This window comes from Armigeres subalbatus, chromosome 2, assembly GCF_024139115.2.
Source record: "Armigeres subalbatus isolate Guangzhou_Male chromosome 2, GZ_Asu_2, whole genome shotgun sequence".
NCBI classification, from domain to species: Eukaryota; Metazoa; Arthropoda; class Insecta; order Diptera; family Culicidae; genus Armigeres; species Armigeres subalbatus.
The window spans coordinates 57,174,338-57,180,337 of NC_085140.1; the positions used below are offsets into that span (position 1 = coordinate 57,174,338).

At 43.2% G+C, this 6,000-nt stretch overlaps 1 non-coding gene across 1 annotated transcript; it reads right to left on the reverse strand.

The window, feature by feature from the left end:
* Nucleotides 1–24: 24 nt before the first annotated feature.
* On the reverse strand, nt 25–98 carry Trnan-guu (transfer RNA asparagine (anticodon GUU)). The gene has a single exon. It is a non-coding gene; the product is annotated as a tRNA-Asn (tRNA).
* Between the last annotated feature and the right edge of the window lie 5,902 nt (nt 99–6,000).

Here is a 6,000-nt window from a genome sequence, read left to right on the forward strand (position 1 = left end):
ATTTACACACAATAAAAAAAGATACGCCCCCGGGTGGACTCGAACCACCAACCTTTCGGTTAACAGCCGAACGCGCTAACCGATTGCGCCACGAAGGCCGATACATTCATCTCTTTTTCTACCACTTTCTTTCGATACGACCCAAGCCTTTCCATTTCTATCGCATTCATCGTTATTAGCGCGCCGACATCGTCACCATCATCACCGTTCTTCCCCGGCTCTGTGTGGTGCAAAAATAGATTCCCATTTTCAATTCTCATAAACCTACCGCAACAACGTCACCGTCACCGCACCAAGCAGATAACAACAATACGTGACTCTGTGTGTATAATTCTTTCCATGCCATGCCGATAGACGAAGTCGAAGTGTGGCCTATTGTGAGTATCGGAGGCTCACGCCATTCATCGCAGGAACAAGATTCATCACTTTCCAATCTACCTACACTACACGAGAGCAGAAGGCACCTGCACCCAATGCAGCTGAGTGTGTTCGTCTTCGCTTATGGATGGACAATTAAGACTAATGAGAGGTGCTGGATGCGCGCGCGGTGACGATCGTTGATAATGTGCTTCTTATCACAAAGGGGAAATTTTTTACTTTGTACATTGCAGAAGCTAATGCCAATCCGATCGGAGGACGATGTGCCACACTATGTTGATGAAAGTCTTTAAATTAGCGGTTTATGCCCATATAAGGGAAAGAACATCTATCAAATGGTTGCCACTGCTTCCTTCGTTGCCGGTTTGAGGGGAGTGGAGGGTATTTCATTATCATCTGATTAATTGCCGTGTGTGAGTTTCTGCTTGATGGCGGATCATTTTATCAGTAAACTCTCATTTCCCGGCGCAAGTGGCGGTTATTAAAATTGACTGCTACTGATCTTGACGGTTTTCCATAAATTTTTACTTTTCTTATTTCAGATCACCTCGATTGATGGTGCAATCTTTTTTCTATATGTTGGCTCAAAGATTGATTAAAATTATCTGAACACAAATAATCAACTATCGTTGCTATATAGAAGGTTCACTGTTTGAACATGTCGCATTGACAAAGTACAAATTTCAAGTACAAATTTTTCAAGTACAAATTTCACCAGTCATTTTGCAAACATACTTGTTTACTGATGAAAAAAATAACCAAAATGAGAACCGAATCAAACTTATTTTTATGTGCATTGATCGAGCAAGATTTTCCTCTATTCAGGAAAAGTCTCCCCAACATCAAGCACTTTCCCTTTCAATTATGCTTTCGTTGTTACAGTTTCAGCGACGACGGCGGATGACAATCCACCACATATCGACGTTGAAGGGAATGAAAATCGAAAGTTTCCATTCTTTGAAGCGATGCGCAATGACGAAAGCACCAACGGCGACGTCGTCGACTAGAGAAATCAACGTCAACATGGAAAAATCAAGTAACCCAGGCACCACACTCCATCCATCTATCGTATGCTTGGCTTGTGCAGGTTGCAACAGAATTGCAGATGCAGCAGCAGCAGTCAGCGACTGCACCACCACCGCACCGGGAGGCAGAGAAGGCAGGTTGGCGAAAGGAGTTTTTCATTTTCTATTGCCACAGTTGGCCATGAAAAGCGAGACTCCCGTCGTCGTCGCCGTAGCTGTTTGGTCTTCTATCATCGTTGAGTAGAGGCAACCTCCTATGATGAAGTAGTAGCAAGGCAACTTCCCCTTCGTTTGTTGTTATAGTCATCGGCGTTTGTGGCGTGTGCGGATCACTCTCACTTGTTCCGTTCGGATCTTGAGGTGATGAGGAACGTCGGCGGAAAAAAATGCGTTAGACTTAGAGAAACATGAAAAACCCGGTGACTGAGTGTGCCAATTGTGGCATCATTGCGGACTTGGTATCAGAGGCATGATGTACTGTGAAATGTAGTTTTGAATTAGTTATGAGTGAGCTCAAAGCTTAAAATATTAATTTTCATGAGGAAACTCGCTCCGACTTAGACAACCGTCGCATGATTATTCAAAATATAGAATAACATGTGAAGATTTTTTGTTCATTGACTCATTCATGCTACTGTCAATAAAATGCTCACTGTTTACGAGTAACATAGTGATTAGTATAGGCAACGATCATCGCTGCATTTAAATTCAAATACTCAAATCCTAAGTGAAATCTGTGTGCCGGTATGTATCAGCAGAGGTAACACAGGAGCCGCAAGTATGGCTTTTAACCGTGAATATTGATACGGGCCGGGAAATGCAGAGCGTTGGACAAAGTATGATAAGGTTACCGTCCATCTAAAACCAGTCTGCTTCTTCAGGTTGAAATCATATTAGACTACTGGATGGGTGAATCGAGTCTAGAGGATGTTTGGTGAACAGCTCTGTTAAGCTCTGATTGGTTGGATTCCTATGGCCGAAACGTTGACGTGGGACGTTCACTTGGAACTTGGGACGCTGATCTTTGGAGGAAAGTATACGCCCATTCAGATAAAAACTATTTGATTCATCGTGAACATTTATTATAGCGTGAAGCATACAAAGCGAAGGACTATTGTTCGGCCGGGAGGAAAGATATTGATAACGATTAAGAGCATTTTTAATGTATCAGATGAATATTCGATTGCATTGGCTTCAGAAAATGGCAATCTTGAATTGGGGCTAGCGAAAATGTGGATTTAACCAAACAATTTATTTGGAAGGGGAGAGGAGAGCAAGTTGAACACATTTGACCATGGAATTGTAGTTAATTATTGTTCAATTAATGGGAGGTTTGGGTCTTAAAGTCTCTTGGAGAAACTAGCGGAAGTCCGTTCGTGAACCCCACATACTTGAACATACTTCTCCTTCTGTATTGCACCTGGGTTTTCTTCAGAAATTCTCTGAGGAATTCTTTCAAGAATTTCTCCTGGAAGTTTATTGGAAAATTGAACAGAAATTTCTTCAAGAGTTTATCGAAAACATTCTCCAGGGATTTGAATCAGGAATTCCTTTGACAACTTCTCCTGGAATATCTTCAAGAACTTTTTCAGTAATTACAATATCCAGAAATTCCATATCCAAAAGTCAAGAATTTATTCTAGAAAACCTACAGGAACTGTGCCAGAAAATCTCTCGGAAACTCCTTGGGATGATCTCAAAACAAATTCATTCCTCAAAGAATTTTTCCTCAAAGATATAATATTCCAAAGTAATTCCTGAGAAAATTACCCGAAAAAATCTTTAAGGGTTTTCTGGATGAACTCTTGAAGAAATTTTGAGACGAATACCTAGAGAAATTTTTAGAGGATTTTCAGCAGGAAGTTCCGGAAAACTTATGGATAAATTTCCGTTTGGTTATTCCGAGAATTTCCTTCATAATTTCCAGAGGATTTTCAGAGAAACCACCGAGCTAGTTCATGTAGAAATTTCCGGGGGAATTCCTGAAGGAGCTTTAAAAATACAATCCTAAACAATTTTCCGTGGGAATTCTAGGAGAAACTTCTGGGTTATTTTCTGAAAGATTTTCTGGAAGAATTTTCTGAGGAATGTGAGGAAGATTTCCTTGAGAAATTTCCAGAAGAATTCTTGGGGACAGGTGGGCGACAGAATTGGAGGAATATTGAATTTGTAAAAAATCCGTGGGAATTTCTTGAAAAAAATCTGGGATTTGCGGATGAATTCATGGAAAAAAATTCAGGAGAATTATTCGGAGGAACTCTTGAAAGAACCTCTGGAGAAATTTTTGGCGGAGCTTTTGAAAGAATTCCTGGAGAAACTTCCGAAGGAATTCCTGGAGAAACTTTCAGAGGAATGCATGGAGGAACTACTGGAGGAAATCCCTGAAGGAGCTTCCAGAGGAGCTCGTGGAGGAACTCTGGAAGGTAATTTTCCGTAGGAGTTTCTGGAGAAACAGCCAAAGTATTTCCTGGAGAAACTTCCGGATGTATTCCTGGAGGAACTTCCGGAGGAATTGCTGGAGGAACTTCTGGAAGAATTCCTGGAGGAACTTCCGGAGGAATTCCTGGACGAACTTCCGGAGGAATTTGTGGAGTAATTTTCAGAGAAATTCGTGAAGAAACATCCAGAGGAATTCGTGAAGGAACTTCCGAAGGAAATCCGAGAAGAATTTCCGGAAGAACATCTGGAGGAACTCCTGGAAGAACAGGGGGAATTTCCGAAGGAATTTCTGGAGGAACAGCCAAAGGAATTCATGAAGGAATTTCCGGAGGAATTTGTGAAGTAATTTTCAGAGAAATTCCTGAAGAACTTCCATAGGAATGCCTGGTGGAACTCCCGGAGAAATTCCGAAAGGAATTTTCGGAAGAACTTCCGGGGGAACTCCTGGAAGAACTCCCGGAGGAATCCCTGGGGGAATTTCCGAAGGAATTTCTGGAGGAACAGCCAAAGGAATTCCTGGAGAAACTTCCGGAGGAATTTCTGGAGGAACTTCCGGAGGAAATCCTGAAGTAACTCCCGGAGAAAATCTTGTATTAACTTCCGGAGGAGTTTCTGGAGGAACTTCCAGAGGAATTCGTGAAGGAACGCCGGAGGAAATCGGGCAGGAACTTTCAAAGGAATTTCTGAAGGAACTTACGGAGGAATTTCTGGAGAAATTTCCAGAGGATTTCGTAAGGAAACGGGAATAAATGGGGGAACTTCCAGAGGAATTCCTGCAGAAATTTCCGGAGGTATTCCTGAAAAAAATTCTGGAGTAATTCCTGAAGGAACTTAGGGAGGAATTCCTGAAGGAACTTCTGGAGGAATTCCTGAAGAACTACTGCAGGAATTCCTAAAGAAACTTCCCGCAGAATTCCTAAAGAAACTTCCCGCAGAATTCCTAAAGAAACTTCCCGCAGAATTCCTAAAGCAACTTCCGGAGGAATTTCTTGAGGAATTTCCAGAGGATTTCGTAAAGGAACATCCAGAGGAATCAGTGGAAGAACTTCCAGAGGAACTCCTGGAGAAATTTTCGGGGGTATTCCTGAAAAAAATTCTGGATTTATTCCTGAAGGAACTTAGGGAAGAATTCCTGGAGGAACTTCTGGAGGAATTCCTGAAGGAGCTTCTGGAGGAATTCATGAATAAACTTACGGAGGAATTCCTGAAGGAACTTCCGGAGGAATTCTTGGAGGAACTTTCGGAAGAATTCCTGGCGAAACTTCCGGGAAATTTCTGGAAGAACTTACAGAGGAATTCCTGGAGGAACTTCCGGAGGAAGTCCTGAAGGAACTTCTGGAGGAATTCCTAAAGGAACTTCCCGCAGAATTTCTAAGGGAACTTCCGGAGGAATTCCTGAAGTAACTCCCGGAGAAAATCTTGTAGTGACTTCCGGAGGAGTTTCTGGAGGAACTTCCAGAGGAATTCGTGGAGGAACCCCGGAGGAAATCGTGGAGGAACTTTCGGAGGAAGTTCTAGAGGAATTTCCATAGGATTTCGTAAAGGAACATCCAGAGGAATTAATGGAGGAACTTCCAGAGGAATTAATGAAGGAGATTCCGGAGGAATTCCTGGAGGAACTTCCGGAGGAATTCCTGGAGGAACTTCCGGAGGAATTCCTGGAGGAACTTCCGGAGGAATTCCTGGAGGAACTTCCGGAGGAATTCCTGGAGGAACTTCCGGAGGAATTCCTGGAGGAACTTCCGGAGGAACCCCTGGAGGAACTTCCGGAGGAATTCCTGGAGGAACTTCCGGAGGAATTCCTGGAGGAACTTCCGGAGGAATTCCTGGAGGAACTTCCGGAGGAATTCCTGGAGGAGCTTCCGGAGGAATTCCTGGAGGAACTTCCGGAGGAATTCCTGGAGGAACTTCCGGAGGAATTTCTGGAGGAACTTCAGGAGGAATTCCTGGAGGAACTTCCGGAGGAAATCCTGGAGAAACTTCCGGAGGAATTCCTGGAGGAACTTTTAGAGGAATTCCTTGAGGAACTTCCGGAGGAATTCTTGGAGGAACTTCCGGAGGAATTCCTGGAGGAACTTCCGAAGGAATTCCTGGAGGAACTTCCGGAGGAATTCCTGGAGGAACTTCCGGAGGACTTCCTGGAGGAACTTCTGGAGGA